This window comes from Schistosoma mansoni (genome assembly GCF_000237925.1).
Source record: "Schistosoma mansoni, WGS project CABG00000000 data, supercontig 0183, strain Puerto Rico, whole genome shotgun sequence".
NCBI classification, from domain to species: Eukaryota; Metazoa; Platyhelminthes; class Trematoda; order Strigeidida; family Schistosomatidae; genus Schistosoma; species Schistosoma mansoni.
Window position 1 is genome coordinate 289,257 of NW_017386067.1, and position 18,614 is coordinate 307,870.

General features: G+C 34.5%; 1 non-coding gene across 1 annotated transcript; it reads right to left on the reverse strand.

Annotated features, from left to right (window-relative positions):
- Positions 1-9,740: 9,740 nt before the first annotated feature.
- Positions 9,741-9,807, reverse strand: Smp_tRNA_02109_Pseudo_TTA.1.1. Its single transcript has one exon. It is a non-coding gene (tRNA).
- Between the last annotated feature and the right edge of the window lie 8,807 nt (positions 9,808-18,614).

The window sequence follows — 18,614 nt, forward strand, 5'->3', positions numbered from 1 at the left end:
CTGGCACCTCAAGTTCAACCCCTCAGCGGCATCCGCGGAACAGCACCCTTCTCCTTCCTGGTTGACAGAGACACCAAATGTAGTTAAAAGAACACGAGTGGGGACCATCGAATGTAAATTTGAGAACAAAATTACAGAATATCTCACCAAAATATGAGAACCATATTGTAAATAGTCAATTTGCAAATTATCAATCAATCCTCTAAATATTAACCGTTCCTACTGCAAATATCAGTCCATAGTCTTTGATTATTATTGTCCATTCATTTTCATATCAATCGCGTTTCGTTTCCGATTTTTCGTTATCGATCTTCTACTGAAATACACTCAATGCCCGACCACAGTAATACTACTTATGTGGATATAAGTAACCCACACCACAGCATCAGTTTAGAATGCTGATGACAACAATAAATTACAGAATTTAAATATTTATTAAAATCATTGAAATTTCGAGAACTAAATGAATAATTTATGCGAAATTCATTGCGTCGTATATTTTTGACAATATCCTATTATACCTAAAAGAAATTATCTACTTTGCTCAAACATAACTCTAGAAATTCTGAAGAAGGATGGCAGCTTAGATGGATGGATGCTTCTGTTGTCGTGTTCTCTCATCTGGAAGTTCTAGCTTACATATACGTGAACGTACACAAGCAGTGAGATGACATGATATACTTTTACTGATATCAATGCATATGGACAACCGTCGACATGTATTCGACTGAGAAAACTCTGTGAATATCAAAAACATCTATAAAAGTACGGCATTTAAAATAATTAGAAATTAGTAGGTACTTTGACATAGATCATATATACAAACCTATACGTCAAAGATAAGTAAATCATATTGTTAGAGAACAACCGAATAAGACAGTCGATGTAGATACAAGAAACAAAATGTATACGAAGATAACCAATCACAAAAAGAAAGTTAACAGGAAAAACTGATTTAATAGGTGAAGAATAACTGAGATGTTCACTTTTTACATGAAATAAGCGTTGATATTGTCCTTCAAAATGACAATGAAAGATTTCCAAATCAGCTTTACACTGGAAAGCGGATGACTTAAAAAGCCAGTGATAAATTAACTTAACCCCGTTACTGTAAGAACATTTAACTCATAACTGGGTTAATTACTGTGGAATTCGACATTTTTAAATACAGTTTATCATCTTGGGTAAACTAAATAATAGATATTGACATTGTCTCAATATTCCAGGTAAGTATACATGCATTAAACTTACTTGCTTTTCATTTGAGATGATCTTCGTTTAATGACTAAAAATTATTCGCCACTTTGAAAATACGCAATATGAATTATAATTACAATAGGAAAAGCCAATTATAATGATTTGAATAACAATACAACGGACATTTGGATTCCTTCAATACTTTCTTTAATTCATTTAATAATCAGAATAAGGATTTATGGAGACTGTAGTATTTTCACAGTTGAATTCACTAGTCAACTTAAGCTTGACCATAACTGAAAACCTAGAAGTACTGGACAACCGTTTCGTCCCGGTATAGGACTACACACCAGTGCGCATCCACGACCCTGAACTCAGCACCTCTAGTCTCGCGTGCGAACGATTAACCTGTAAACCACTGAGTCGATCGGCATTCAACGTCGTTAATTTTTAACTTCCACGATATTGAATGACCGTCTCACAATAGACACGCTTGAACTCCACTAGTCACAGCTTCTCACTCGAACTCTAGGAAATCCATCTTGAAGCTAGTCACTAATGGTCATTTGACTATTAACTGCTTATCGAAATTGTCACCAAGTCTATCGATAGAAAGTTAATACACTCTTTTAAACCGTCATACATCCTGATTGTATTATCACATAAATAACAATTCAGTTGTATATCAATATCAAACGAAATCTATGTATAAACAACCATCTCATCTTTAGTATTTCGTCAAGTATGATATATCTGAGGACAACTCACTGACTCATTCGAGGTAAAGACCGGTGTTAGGCAAGGTTGCTTACTCTTACCCTTTCTCTTTCTCCTGGTGATCGACTGGATCATGAAGACGTCAACTTCCGGGGGAAAGTACCGGATACAGTGGACAAGTAGGATACAGCTTGACGATTTAGACTTCGCAAATGACCTGGCTCTTATATCACACACGCAACAACAAATGCAGGAGAAAACGACCAGTGTAGCAGCAGCCTCAGCAGCAGTAGGTCTCAATATAAAGAAAAGGAAAAAGCAAGACTCTCCGATACAAAACAACATGCATCAATCGAATTACACTTGACGGAGAAGCTTTGGAGGATGTGGAAACCTTTACATATCTGGGCAGCATCATCGATGAACATGGCGGGTCAGATGCAGATGTGAGGGCGAGGATCGACAAAGCGAGAGCAGCATATTTATAACCAAAGAACATCTGGAACTCAAAACAATTGTCAACCAACACCAAGATCAGAATTTTCAATACAAATGTCAATACAGTTCTACTGTATGGGGTGGAAACCTGGAGAACTACGAAAGCCATCATACAAAAGATACAAGTGTTTATCAACAGCTGTCTACGCAAGATACTTCGGATCCGCTGGCCAGACACTATCAGCAACAAACTACTGTGGGAGACAACAAACCAGAAGAAGAAATCAGGAAGAAGCGCTAGAAGTGGATAGGACACACATTGAGGAAATCACTCAACTGCATCACTATGCAAGCCCTCACATGGAGTCCTGAAGGCCAAAGTAAAAGAGGAAGACCAAAGAACATATTACGCCGAGAAACGGAGACAGACATGAGAAGAATGAACAAGAGTTGAATAGAACTAGAAAGGAAAGCTCAGGACAGGGTGAGTTGGAGAATGCTGATCGGTGGCCTATGTTAAATAAGCCTTAACAAAAGTTTTGGATCTCATATTTATCATTCATTATTACATTATATCCCGAAAGGAAACATAGAAAGTGGAAGATCAAAGAAGATTGGAAGCAGATAACAAAAGAATAAATAAACAGCAACTGGAAACCATTGGAAATGATTGTCATGAACAGAGTTCGATAGGGAATGCTGAAGGGTGGTCTATTGCTGCTCGACGAAAGGTGACAGGCGTAAGTAAGTAAGTAAGTAGTGATATAATTCATTTTTCTAAGAAATATTTGCTTTACTATCTAAACAATCATTTAATAAAATTTCCATAATCACTTATAGAGTTTTTTGTTATAGCAGTTGATAGAGATTGTTATAACATTATTGAAATTACGACCGAACCTCAGTTAGAAAATCACTGAAAAAATCCGATAACGAAAGACAGTGATTACGGATCAGCTTAGCAGTAAGCATCCATGATTTTAATAAGAATTGAACCGCCAACTATTGGATCTTGGAAGAGTTCTTAATCTTCAGACTAATTAGTTGACATTCAACGGTTTACAGCACTAACTTCAATCGATTCGTGGCATCGGACAACCATCAAACAGTATTTTAGAGGTTCATAACTAACCTTCATGTGATCGGAATCAACTGCTTCAATCATATTCTTATTGTATGTATTTCAAACGCAAAAATTTATCAATCCATTTTTTATTGGTTATTTGAATCTTCCCATTGATGTTTGGGACTACAACTGATCAGTCTTTGATTAGCATTTGTGCATACTGCGCAGATTTTCTCGATATTGCCTTAAGTCACAAACTTTATAATCAGAGATGGATGGTAATTAGTGGTAGAATTCAAGACGCACGTTTCGTCCTATTTGGGACTAGTCAGCCGGATATACCTACATGCCATAGTTACTGTGCACTTCGAGACTCGAACCCAGTACTGTTTGCTTCAAATGTCATCACATTATCCACTTAGCTATTTAATCTGGATAGCCACTATCTTGTATGATGGATTGAAGTTTAATTCATTTCTTGTATTAGGATACAATATCACTTAAAACTAACATTTTAATTAAATTTGTTCTTTAAACAAACCCCAGAGGCAGTAAAACGAGTTAACTATTAATTAACCGTTAATTTCTCATAATACCAGTTAGTGTGATCGGCGGCCTATGCTCTATTGGGAGTAACAGGCGTAAGTAAGTTAGTAAGTAAGTAAGTAAGTAAGTAAGTAAGTAAGTAACCAGTTAATGAATCTAAACCACAACAACAAAAAGTGAAAAATAAACTATTGACCTCTAAATTAAGAAAAAAATACCAAGTTTAATTTCATCTGAGTTCACTGAAGTTGTTAATGGTATATATTATTGGTCATTCATCTAAGGAATTTACGGCTAATTGTTAAATTTCATAGTTTTAAATCATGAATTGATCTTAACTGAACCACTTGAAATCCGTTTTGTCGTAGTGTAGTGAACCAGTACCAGCTTTAAAATCTATGTTTCCCTTTTGTCTGAAACTCGTCAGTAGTAGTAGTAGTAATAGTAGTCGTAGTAATAGTAGTAGTAGTAATAGTAGTAATAGTGGTAGTAGTAGTGGTACTAGTAGTAGTAGTAGTAGTAGTAGTAGTAGTAAAATCTGAAAATGTCAATCAATTGTCTCAAACTTGACTGTTCCGGTTGTAAAAGTCAATTAATTGTCTCAGACTTCACTGCTCTTTCATTTCTACAGTAATCATTCTCTGTTCTCATTCTCTTCTATTCGATCTTCTTAACCTTCTTCCTTCAGGTATTTCACTTTCGATTGATGATATATAATAATATATTTATATATTCTGAAAATAATAATTACAGAATTCACTCCAGTTTACAGGCATGATCATTTAGATATAATTAGTAACATTAGATGTAATGAACAAACATGTGATATAAGATTGTATTACAGCAATTCAATGTATCAGCAGGGAATTTTTAATTTTCTGTTTCTTAGGCGGATAGCCTGTTGATATATGAACGGTGTTATTTAAGGTTATTTCCTGTATCAGAACGAATTATTGATAATAATTCACAACTAGAGAAAGTAAAATGAAAACAGAGAGTACGGAACAACAAGACATATGATTACCAAAGTATTTCGATCAGATTTACCACTGTTCATGATAGATATTATTCAAATAAGTTAAGGTTACTAGGGACAGTGTTAACGTAAAGTAACAGAAGGTAAGTGGTTTAACTTAAGGAATTCACTAATAAGAATGGCTAAACATTTAAAGTTCCTATAATCTAACTTGTGGAATAAGATACACTTACAGGCGCTAGAACATTTAATGCATTTTCAGAGGAGTAGTATGCATCAATTCAGAGAGAATTTATCGCACGTGTAGATTGTGGTAGGTTAATCCAGAGTCTAGAAAACTTACAGATAATGTAATTCATACAGAGAGATGATTTAGAATGGGTTTGTTTCGCTGGTGACAAGCAGTTATGTATGTCGTAATGAGAAGCTTCTGCACACTGAACTGCTTGGTTGGATGTAAAGGATAGTTTATTGAGTATTTTGAAGAGGATAAGATTTAGTTTGAGTCTTCTCTTCCATAAAGGGTCGAGCCCAAGTTTATTACATCTAGAATTATAAGTCAAGGTACAATCAGTTCCAAGAATACGAAGTGTCAATCGTCCCTGTACTGACTCCAACCTTAATTTATTCTTTATGCGCGCACCACTAAGAATAAACGCGCAGTATTCTAGGAGTGGCCTAACACAAACAGTAAACAGCTTTAGAAGAAGAAGTGGAATATCTGGACCATCATAATTGTACAGAAATGATGAAATCCCGTCTGATCCGTGACCTATCGGAACCTTAGGGGAATTTATAGCCTTACTAATATTCAAGTATGTGAAGGAGGTAGATTTTATTGAGTTACTAGTCACGCATATAACTCTTGGAACAGTACCATTTATGGATTCCTTGCCATTCGCAAAAATACCACTGAAAAGCTCTGCTATGGTTTTAGAGTCGTATATAAAACTGTTATTATGCAGGATGCATCGTATATCAACATTTTCAGTTGATTTAGCGCGTTCATTGATAAGGAGAATTAGGTTTTGAACATTTGAGCTAGTATTAAGTGCTGATAGCTCCTCAATAGTGGCTTTTAACCTATGTTCCTCTTTCATTTGGCTAGAAATTATTGTTATTTGTGCAACTCCTTTGAAGTTGTTTCACTTAAAACAACGTTTCAGTAGGCGTCTTAGTTTATTACGATATTTAGCTGGTATATATCATTCCTAAGGTTTATTAAACCTGTATGTTTTAATTGGAGCACAGCAATCTAGACAAGAGTTGACTGTCAAATAGGATTTGCTGATGGCATTCATGAGACTAAAATCGATAACAGATTCTGCTTTGATCCTGACTTCAAGTTCCGCAGGAATTACATCCTTTGAAAATCGCAGTTTAAGGGTTGATAATGTCTTTAGTTCTTACTTAAGGTCATCATGCTTTAATACTACTTATATCCGAGGAAATCAGTAACACACACTACAGTAGTATCATAGTCTTCAGTAGTGTACATCCACTAACCCAACACAGCAAATCGAACCCAGGATATTCGATGTACGCATGCGAACGCTTGAAATTTAAAGTGCTGAATCAGGACTCATTAGTGTACACATTTAATTTCAATTCATGATATTATTATGCTGATAATAATTATGTGTTCACCAGTAACTAACTTCAATATGTAATTCCTAGAATTCCAACGAGTAGTTGTGATCAGTTCAAATTTAACCAAATCCGATGTGTGATAAAGCTGTCATGAAAACATTTTCGAAGCTTCATTGCAGACATTTCCTTTGAAAGAAGTGCACATGACAAGCAATTGTGCGTCATTGGTGCTGGCAATAAGTCTCCGTTCTCTATATTGCGGTATCATTACCTCATTTATTGATTGAGGCAATAGGCCACAAGTTATAACATTAACCTTTTTTTTTTAACTACTCTATTTTTATTTTAAGTAGTGTTATACATTAAAGATAAACTTAGGTTGGGATCTATTCAGTAGTGATGTATATTAATTATTCTTGAAATTGATCATACTTTAAAGTATATTCCCATATGTATTCAATGAAGACTTGATACTGTTTAAAAAACTGTCCATTCAATTAAGTCTAATTCTTTTCTTCCAGATTATAAATAAACGATCATTTACATCTATTATTTCATTCGATTAATGAAATCAATACTATTGTTTATAGTCTACATTGATGAGTACCTCATCAGTGAAGATGCCTTAAAATTCTTGGTACCCGTGTCTATATTTCTCTCCACTTGTAAAATTATGGAGACATTTTTAAATGTTTGATTACTATTGTTACTTGCATAGTTGAAATCATGAGTCAATTGAAGCTGGACCACCATTTAAAACCTGGAAGCACTTAACGGCCTTCTTATTTTGGGATTCCTCAGCAGTGCGCATCTACGATCCAACCTCGCGAGGTTCCAACCCAGGATCTACCAGTCTCGAGCCAGAGCACTTAACCGATAGACCACTGAGCCGGCAACCAACGGTGTTAATGTCTAACTTCAACCAATCCACGAAGTTGAGCAACCGTTCACCAATTGTCTTCAGTGAATTGATATCTCACAACAGACCAGGTTGAACTCCACTGGTCAATGCTTCTCACTACAACTCCAGAAAATATCTCCTAAAGTAAGTCACTAGTGAGCATATGATTGGTACCTAATAGGCTTATGAAAATTTCTTTGTTTCTCGTATTTTGTGTTTAAAATATTCCTGGTTACTATGATTAGATAACATCATATTCAATTAATAGATCATAAAATAATCAAATACATTTGTGATGACGTAATAGCTCTCTTATCTAAAGTTATAGATCATTACAAATACTATTTTTATCGTCACTAGAATCTTCTTTTTTTCGAATACAATGTTCATTCGTAAACATGACTTTCTAATCCTTAAATAAGAACATGGGCGTGGACAATCAAATGTATTTGAATACATAATTACAGAATCTTTTAGTAAAATCTGAGAACCATATATAGTAAATGCTTATATTTGGAAAATATCAATCAATTGCCTTAGACTTTATTGTTTTATCAATCATTCTGTGTTTTCCTTATCTTCGTTTCAATCTTCTCTATTCACTGACGTCAAGCATTCAACTTTCGATTGGTAATACATACTGTTTACATATCTGTGGACATCAGTAGTACAAACCACATTTCGACGAAGAATATTTTCAACTATTGATCTATATCATTATAATCACTATAATAAATATACTTTCAGAACAATAAACGAATCATATTTTTTTCTCCTTAAAATCAACTCTTACATTCTCTATCCATTATATACCATAATACTTAGTGTATTAATATGATTCTACCCATAAAAAGGTTTTTAATGAGTTATCAAAGTATAAATTTATAAAAGAAGGGGTTTATGTGTATATTATAGTAATTTTAATAGTTGAGATCATGAGTCAATTGAAGGCAGACCATTATGGAAAGACCTGGAAGCACTTAACAACTGTTTCGTCCTGTTGTAGGACTCCCCAGTAGTGTGCATCCACGATACCACCTCGCGATATTCCCACCCAAGACATATAGGTCTCACGCGCGAACACTTGACCTCTAGACATCGTGAGCCAGCATCAAACAGTGTTAATGTCTAACTCTAACTAATCCACCATTGTCTTCAGTGATCTACTACCCCACAACAAACCCGGTTAAAGTCCATTAGTCACTACTTTTCACTTCTCACTAGAACTCCAGGAAATACCTCTTGAAGCAAGTGTCTAGTGAGCATATAATACCGTTGGATGCCGGATCAGTCGTCTAGCGGTTAAGTGCTTGCGCGCAAGATTGATAGGTTCAGAGTTCGAAACATCAAGAGGTGAAATCGTGGATGCTCACTGCTACGGAGTGGTACAATAGAACAAAACGGCCATCCACTGCTTCCGGGTTTTCCATGGTGGTCTAGCTTCTATTCACTCAGGATCTCAACTATTAAAATTATAAATTTATATCTTTCCTTATCATTGATTGGTTAATTCTTTAATAACCAATAGAAATGATTACATAATGAATAATTATCATTTGAAAATAATAATGAAACAAAACAAAAGCAATTAGTTTTGTATTTAGAAAAACTGATTACTTACACTTAGAATTAGAAAAATATTTACAAATCTATCCGATTAACTTTATTCAAAATTCATATATTAAAAGATTTATACAAAGACAAAAAAAACAAGGAAAATATTTTTTTGTTGTTTTTGTTGTTGTCAAGGGGATTCAATTATCAATCAATTAAAAAAAAAAGAGAAATTTATTACGTAATCAATAGTTTCTCTTTTTTTTCGTCATTATCCTTATCATTACATTGAAATAGTTGAGTTTTAAAAAACAATTTTATACAAGGAATCATACATATACACAAACACACATATACTTACATACTTACACTTACACACACATATATATATATACATACGTAATCCATTCGATTAAAAAGGTGTAATATGTGCATAAATAAACAAAAATTACAATTAATTAGCATTTGGTTATTAAATTTATTGATAGAAATTGGATTGTGCAGTACAGTAAGTTACTTTTTTTTTCTTTATAAGTAGTATGAGTTTAAAGTTAACTTAGTATTGTTTGTTTGAATCTTCCCATTGATGTTTTACGACTGCAACTGGTCAGTCTCTCTAACTGTGCGTATTGCATCAATATAGCCTTAATTCACAAGCAAAGGTAGATAGTGGCTAGCAGTGAAATCCAGTTTGATGCACGTTTCGTCTTATTTAAGACTCATCAGCTGGATGTACCTGCATCTGAGAGTTGATGTTCACTTTGGGACTCGAACCCAGTACCTTTCGCTTTAAACGCCATCGCGTTATCCACTCGGCCACTGAGTCAGGACTTATACGTAATTAAGTTAATGATCATTCTCTTGTGATTTCACTTGTTTTGTTTCGTTTTTTACCAACTCATTATAATGTTCATTTTATTCCTTTCTGCGTTGGGTAATTTGTCTGTATTCTAGATATATCAGCGGCTAAGTACATAGCATATATACATAATCTGAGGTGAATTTATTGTTGTAACTGACTAAACGTGCAGTTTCTATGTTTTTGTTAAACTCAAACTGGACTAGTTGAAGTTAGAAATTGACACCGTTGGATGCCAACCAAATCAGTGATCTAGAAAGTAAGCATTCACACGAAAAACCGGAGTTCATAGGTGCAAATCCCACGTGGCGGGATCGTGGATGCGCACTGTTGAAGAATCCAGCACTAGGACGTCACGACTATACAATGCTTCCAGGTTTTCAATGATGGCCTAACATCGGATGATTCATGATCTCAACCAAAAACTAAACTGATGAATTTCGCTAACGAATAACTACACTATACAAATAAGATTTGGCCATAACTGATTACACATTGGTTATTTCGTTTCACGAGTTATCAAAATAATCAAACTGTATCTAAAAACCTAATAATGAATTTTTATAAATCAGTTTTTAATAGTTTCCAAGACAATAGCAGTCGGTAACGAAAATGAACTGTCATTAGTATGATTTGGCGTAAATCTTGCTAATTCCCAAGAAAAGAAAACATGTATATTATAATAACAAACATGATAGATAGAGTCTCTGATGTTAACAGTCAAACTGACATAGCGGAATAACATTGAATATTGATTCTTTGAATAAATACCACCATATCGAATGCTTTGTACAACTGTGATGTGTGCTACTGATTTTGATAAATATAAGTAGTATGTATCATCAGTCAAAAGTTAAATACCTAGAGGAAGACGGTTAAGAGGATCGAATAAAAGAGAATGAGAACAGAGAATGATTGCTGTAGAGTGAAATCTAAGACAATTGATTGATATTCTCAGATTTCATTAACATGTTCTTTCATTTTATATTCTAATACATTCGATTGTACCCGTTTGTGTTTTCGTTCAATACTACTATTAATACTACTACTACTACCACTATTACAACTACTACTACTATTACTATTACTACGACTACTACTACTACTACTATTACTGAAGAGTTTCAGATAAAAGGGAAACACCGATTTTACAGCTGATACTGAAAAAAATTAATTGCTTATATAGACATAAAGGTATTTTTTGGCTTTCCTAGTTGATTTAAAATATGTACTATTACCTAAAGCAACTAATCTCTCTTATTAACTTGATTATTTAATGGCAAAAACTAAACAAAAAAATGAACAAATGCAAAAATTTTTTGTCTGCATATTTTTAAAACGAATCAAGTGTTGCCATAACAACACAGTCATAATTGTCGCTGTTGTCACCATTGTCGTGCCAAATAAAAAATCATTAGAAAAAAATATACTTTTTTCTATTATAAACGTATGGCTTTGCCAAAATTATAATTATTTCGCCGCTTTTTTTTGTTTCAAAAAATAAAATATTGAACATTGAGATGTCAAGTCATTTATTCAGTATAATGTTGTTCAATGTACGATTATAACTTACTTACTTACACCTGTTAGTCTTAATGAAGCATAGGCCGCCGATCAGCATTCTCCAACTCACCCTGTCCTGAGCTTTCCTTTCTAGTTCTATTCAACTCTTGTTCATTCTTCTCATGTCTGTCTCCGTTTCTCGGCGTAATATGTTCTCTGGTCTTCCTCTTTTACTTTGGCCTTCAGGACTCCATGTGAGGGCTTGCATTGTGATGCAGTTGAGTGATTTCCTCAATGTGTGTCCTATCCACTTCCAGCTCTTCTTCCTGATTTCTTCCTCCGGTGGATGGAATCTGGTTTGTTCTCTCCTACAGTGGAATATTGCTGTTGATGTCTGGCCAACGATTCACATAATAATAATAAGTAGGAAACCGATATGACGATCATAATAACACTAATAACACCGATATATTTCAATGCTCATTTGTTATTCATGAATTATTGTTCATTGTATGTGTATATACCTGTATATTGTATATACCCATGTGGTTCAGATTTAATCACTTTAAACTATGACTTAATCTTCTGTATAATAATAATACAATAATGAGTAGTATATTTGATTGAGTGTACACGTTGTAAACAGATGATATTAGTTATCTTCTCTTTCTTTTTCTAATAACTATTTGCTTGATGAAGTAATTATAATAATGTTAATATTATCCATAGGAATATTTATCAGTAATGAAGGCTAAATCTACTGAAAGTAAAGATAGAGAAGATTTAAATGGATTAATTTCGATTAACAAATGATTCATTTACTACTTGAATTCATGAGTCAATTGAAGCTAGACCACCATAGAAAATCTGGAAGCACTGAACGGCTGTTTCGTTCTAGTATGGAAATTGTCAGCAATGCTCATCCATGATCTCGCTCGCGGAATTCGAACCCAGGGCTTTTCGGCCACGTATGTGAACACTTAGCCTCTAGACAACTGAGCCAGCATCAAACGGTGGTAGTATCTACCTTTAACCAATCCATAAAATTGCACCACTGTTCATCATTATGTTCAGTGAGTTACTATCTTACAACAGACCTGGTTGAACTCCACTGGTCATAGCTTCTAACTAGAAATAATATGGTTCGGTAGCGAAGGTCTCGTTGTCCTAATGAAGGCTATAAGAGGCAGAACATCACGGGTAAACTATCTGAATTCAGAGAACACAGAACTGCTAAATTCATTATAATGTGCTAAAAATATCCATCAACTGCCTCAGACTTTGTTGTTCCTCCATTTTCAGCCCAATCATTTATTGTCCTCGTTCTCTTCTCTTCAATTTTCTCAACCCTCTGTCTCCAGACATTTTATTTTCAACTGATGACATAAACTACTTATATCTGTCTATATCAGTAGTACACTCTACAATACTATTATCATTACTCCAACTCTTTTAATATCAATCATATTCAACGGATATTGTAAAACGAAGTGAAAAATATAGTGTGTTTGTTTTGTTGTATCTAAGCTTATTACTATATTCTGAATATTCTATAGTGTACTGAATATCTCTTATTGAAAAGGACTATTATTATCATTACTGTTTTATTTAATCAGCTTGAAAAATATATTTTGACTAATTTTGGTTTAATGATAAGTAAATGTTTACATAAATATTATAGCTAACTGGAACCATAAACTGAATTCCTTCTTATTACAATCCGCTATTTTACAGTAAGTTTCAATAAAACATAATAAAGGATTAGATAGTGGCTAGCAGTGGAATCCAGGACGCGCGTTTCGTCCTATTTGGGACTCATCAGCTGGATGTACCTGCATCTGAAAGTTGATGTTCACTGTGGGACAAACATTGCTAACAATGAATTTAAAAATGAATTTAAACTTCACCCAATCGCACAAGCAAGTGGCTATCAGGACTCAGTGGCCGAGTGGATAACGTGATGGCGTTTGAAGCGAAAGGTACTGGGTTCGAGTCCCAGAGTGAACATCAACTCTGAGATGCAGGTACATCCAGCTGACGAGTCCCAAATAGGACGAAACATGCGTCAAACTGGATTCCACTGCTAGCCACTATCCATTTCTGCTTACCATGTTTGTGAATTATGGCAATATCGAGGCAATACGCACAGTATGCACATATGCCAATTAGAGATTGACCAGTTGCAGTGCTAACACATCGATGAGAAGATTAAACAAACAATACTAAATGAATACTAAAGGATTGTTCAGCAACGCCCACCCACTACTTCATATGTAGGAGTCAAACGCAGAATTTTTTCAGAACTCTAAAATGGAATCTAACGGTCCATTGTTTTAGATAAATAACTTCCTCACACTCAACACAGTTAAATTTCACTAGACATGGCTTATTACCATAACTCCGAGAATGACATGTCGAAACTAGTCAGTAGTAAACACATAATGATTACTAGTATAGGGTTGTGAAGGTTGTTTATTTTCTAATTGAAATTGTAAACGGATGGTTTAATATTGATCGGCTTATAATGTATTAGCTGAATGTATCTGAATCTCATCAATAGTGTTCACATCGAGATTTAGATCCAGCAACTGTAGCTTTACTCAATAAACTACTGAGTTCGGGCAATTATTAGTTTATTCAACGGGTGTAAAGTCTATGTCAGTGAGAATCATTTAATCTCCGCAATACCATTGCTAGATATTATCTATTCACTGTAAAACCCTATTACAAAATGGTAATGCATCGTGAGAATCCATTCAAGGTGCTTATGATTTTATCAAGACTCAGTCATAAATATTACTTGCTTACTTGTGTTTTTTTACCCCCAATAGAGCATTGGCCGCTGACAAGCATTCTCCAGCCCACTCTGTCTTGAACCTTCATTTCTTGCTCTATCCAAATGTTGTTCATTCTTCTCATGTCTGTCTTCATTTCTCGGTGCAATGTGTTCTTTGATCTTTCTCTTCTAGTTTGGTTTTGAGGATTCCAAATGATAGTCACGAATATTACCAATGGAATAATCTGGACTTTATCTAATGAGAAATAACAATTATATGAGTAGAAAATTAGATTTCCTGACGTTTCGTGACTCAGTATAAGCCACTTCTTCAAAGAATAAATAACTAAATCCAAAATAATTATAAAATACCTTCCTAGTAACTATACTCAATTAACTAATAATTATGGACAAATTATCTACAGCAGACAATTCATTAAAGATGAGAAATGTGAATTGGAATTAGGCTACTCAGCTAAATTACAAAAGTAATTTTAAACATTAAGAAACACGAAGTTCAGCGAAGGGATCTATTTACAACGAATTTATTATCAAGCTGTATAATCGTATATATGTTTCTAAACTTTCTGTTGAAGTACTAGTTCCGTGAGGAAATGTGAACAAAGAGTAACTATGGAAAACCTGGAAGCATTCGACATCCGTTTCGTCCCAGTGGACAACTCATCAACAGTGTTTATCCATGACCCTGCTCACGGGATTTGAACTCAGGACCGATCGATCTGAGGTACGAACAGTTAACCTCTAGATCACTAATTTGGCCGGCTTTCAACAGTGTTAATGTATAACTTCAACCAATCCAATAACTGTAGATAAATAAAGGTAATAGAGATGCGAAATAAATGAAGTGATATCATGAACAATTCTGAATAAAATAATGAGAATGAGACATAAGCAATGAGAGAAATACAGTAATAATAATAATTATTATTATTATTATGAAGGTCAAAATAAACGATAACGATAGGATATACCTCATTTGTACGCATAGTTCTAGCTTGAGCTCATGGATGGTAAGAGCTTCGGCTATATTTCGGAGTTGGATACGAATAAATCTAGGTAAATTTGAATGAATGATATTTAGAACCTTAAGATCAAACCCTGAATTAGTAGAATGATTAGAATCGATTAAATGTTGAAGTATGGAACTTCCAACAGCTTTCCTCAAAAGCTCATTTAGTATTGTTTGTTTGAATCTTCCCATCGATTTGTTAGAACTGCAACTGGTCAGTCTCTAATTCGCATATGTGCATACGGTGCGTATTGCCTCGATATAGTCTTAATTCACAAGCAGAGATGGATAGTGGCTAGCAGTGGAATCCAGTTTGACGCGCGTTTCGTCCTATTTGAGAAACGTCAAAAACGTTTTCACATATATATACGATTGTACAGCCTGAGAATAAATTCGTTGGGAAGAGATTCCTTCTCTGAACTTATCCTTCAACTGAAAAAAAGTGATTTTCATCATAAATGTATCTGTGTTAAAACAACAGTTACTAAAACTGTGAACAATATCAGTTAGTACTAAATAGTTGCTATGTATCATTTACTGTGAAATGTTTCATTAATATACAACAATAATGATTCAGAAGGGGTTTTGTGGAGATTTAGTGTTTCCATAGTTGAAAGCGTGAGTCAATTGAAGCTAGACCACCATGGAAAACCTGGAAGCGAGGCTAGTAGGTTCAATGTTTGAATCTCGCGAGTGCGGGATCGTGGATGCGCACTGCTGAGAAGTCCCATAATAGGACGAAAAGACCGTCCATTGCTTCCAGGTTTTCTATGGTGGTCTAGCTTCAATTGACTCACGCTTTCAACTATGAAAATAATGATTCATACAAATGATTGAACTGAAAACTAAACTTACTGGTTTTTTTTCTTTACCCTCCCCTCCCCCGAAAAAATTCAAACACCCGAAACTAGAATGATCTGTTTGTTATAATTGGACTAAATGTGATGATGGTATAGTTGAAAAGATGAAATTGATTAGTAATTCACATACACGGACTAACGTTAGTTAAATCACTATTGCAGAATACAAAGCAATAGATAGCTGTTTCATTCCAGTATGTGCCTCTTTAGAAATTCTTCTACATGGCCCTACCACAGAGAATCAAACGCAGGACCTTCGGTCTAACGTGTGAATGATTACTTGCTAGACAAATTACCATGCATCCGGCAGTTGTAATGTCTAAACTCAATCAATCAATCAATAACAAATGTAACTGATATACTAAGTATATGGGGTTATATGTATTTGTAATCTCTTCCTTACATTTAAGTGAATTGTATGTGGTGTGCAAGGTTTGCTGTGAACCGTCAACTTGAAACCTAGGTGTCCTACCTTATAACGGTACCATCCATCTATGACGAAATGAATTTATTAAGGTAAACACAACAAAGAATAATCAAAGTCTTGATCTTCATCATCAGTTATAGGGTAATTTAAAGCCTTACTAATAGTAATGATATTAAAATTATAACTGTTGAATAATTTACTGACTGTTTACACTCAACAGTACAGTACTAAATAAAGGATTAGGTCATCAAAGACAAAAAGTACTATATCCAAATTCCAATTTAAATCATAACGTCAAGATACATGTTCATCTCCAGCTGACGAGTTTCAACGAGGAAGAAACACATATTACCAGTAATTACGATGTCTCCGATTGTACATTTTTGTAACTTCTACCGAAAAAGGTGGTTTACTTTTCACAAACGTACCTGAGTATGTTGTGTAATTTGTAATGACCTACTTTTCATGATGAGAACACGATTGGTATAATGGAAACAATTATTATTATAACCAATTGTACCAGTCACTGTTTTACTGTATTTGTTTGTTTAACTGTATCAAAAGCACTTTTTGTTCCGTTGTCCATCTTGCTTATGCGAACACTCTTACACTCTGCCATTTTGCCTGTAATCTTTGGCACATCTTGGTATTCTTTCAATACCACAAGATCACCAACAAATATATCTTATCTGGACCATTAACAGCTTTCTGGTTTTTAGCCTACCAATGGATCCAAGTCAATATTTGGCACGTAATCTTATTACAGTGATGATTATAGTCAATCACGACTCAACTCCCACCATCTACTAAATTAATTGACATAATGTTCTGATAAAACAACTAAGGAAACAGAAAACTTATTGAAATATCTAAATGACAGAAATAGGTAACCAAGATATTTAAACGGGCCACCCGGAGCATAATGAAAATTGTGTAAACATATACATTTCATTAATCTAGTTTCGATAAACATTGTATTCAAATAAGATTGACATACAAAGAGACATGATGTTGTAAAGTTCCGATTGATGGGTAATTATCATTCATAATAATAATAATAATAATAGGCAACTACGAAAATACAAAAATCTTATTATTACCCCTATTGTTTGTTTTCTCATAGTTACTGACATTGTAACCCACACCATCTTTGAACGGTATTCTTACTGTTTCTAAGACAAAGTACAGTTTTTTTGTATACCATGAGTATTATTCCATTCTGTGTATTCCATTGTTACATTTAATAATTGACTGTTGATGTGGGTTAATTTGATGAAATCAGATTGGAAAAAGAAATAGGCAAACAGTACGTATTAATTAATGGACAAGTATAAGATTCTTTTTTTTTGTTTATGTCATAAAGAGGTTATGTACGTGTTTACTTATTTATTCCTGTTAATTCTCGTGAAGATGCTTAGGCTGTCCATCAACATTCTTCGTCCAACTTTGTGCTGTTATTTATCTTTTGCATGTCTGCTTCCGATTCTCGGTAAAGTATGTTCTGTCGTCCTCCTCATTCCTGTTTTCCTTCACGACTCCATGTTAGCGCTCTTCTAAGATTACTGTCTGTTTGAAGCCCGGATAAGGGAGGAAGGTTGGGTATGGGATCAACAACTCCATCGCGTATATTGGAGATGCATCAAATGTATTTCACTTATCCTACACATAGATGTTTGCAGGATGTATAAAGTGGTTTGTAAGTATATTTTCTGCCTTTTAAAGGAAGTTTCAAAAGTTTATAGTCTATAATCCCCATGACACTTATTCACAAGTCACCTTAAAATCCATTTCATTCCATGTACTCGCTTATATATATATGGTTGTTAGAGAATTCATAACACATTTATATTTCACCACCCCCCGCATCCTATATATAATTAAACACTGGGACAATGTGATTAATACGTTTAAAGAATTATAGATGAATCTATAACTGGCTAGCAGTGGAATCCAGGACGCGCGTTTCGTCCTATTTGGGACTCGTCAGCTGGATGTACCTGCATCTCAGATTTGATGTTCACTCTGGGACTCGAACCCAGTACCTTCGCTTCAAACGCCATCGCGTTATCCACTCGGCCACTGAGTCCTGATAGCCATCCTGGTTATTGAATATGTTTTCTTATTATGAACATAAATATTACCCCATCGCACAAGCAAGTGGCTATCAGGACTCA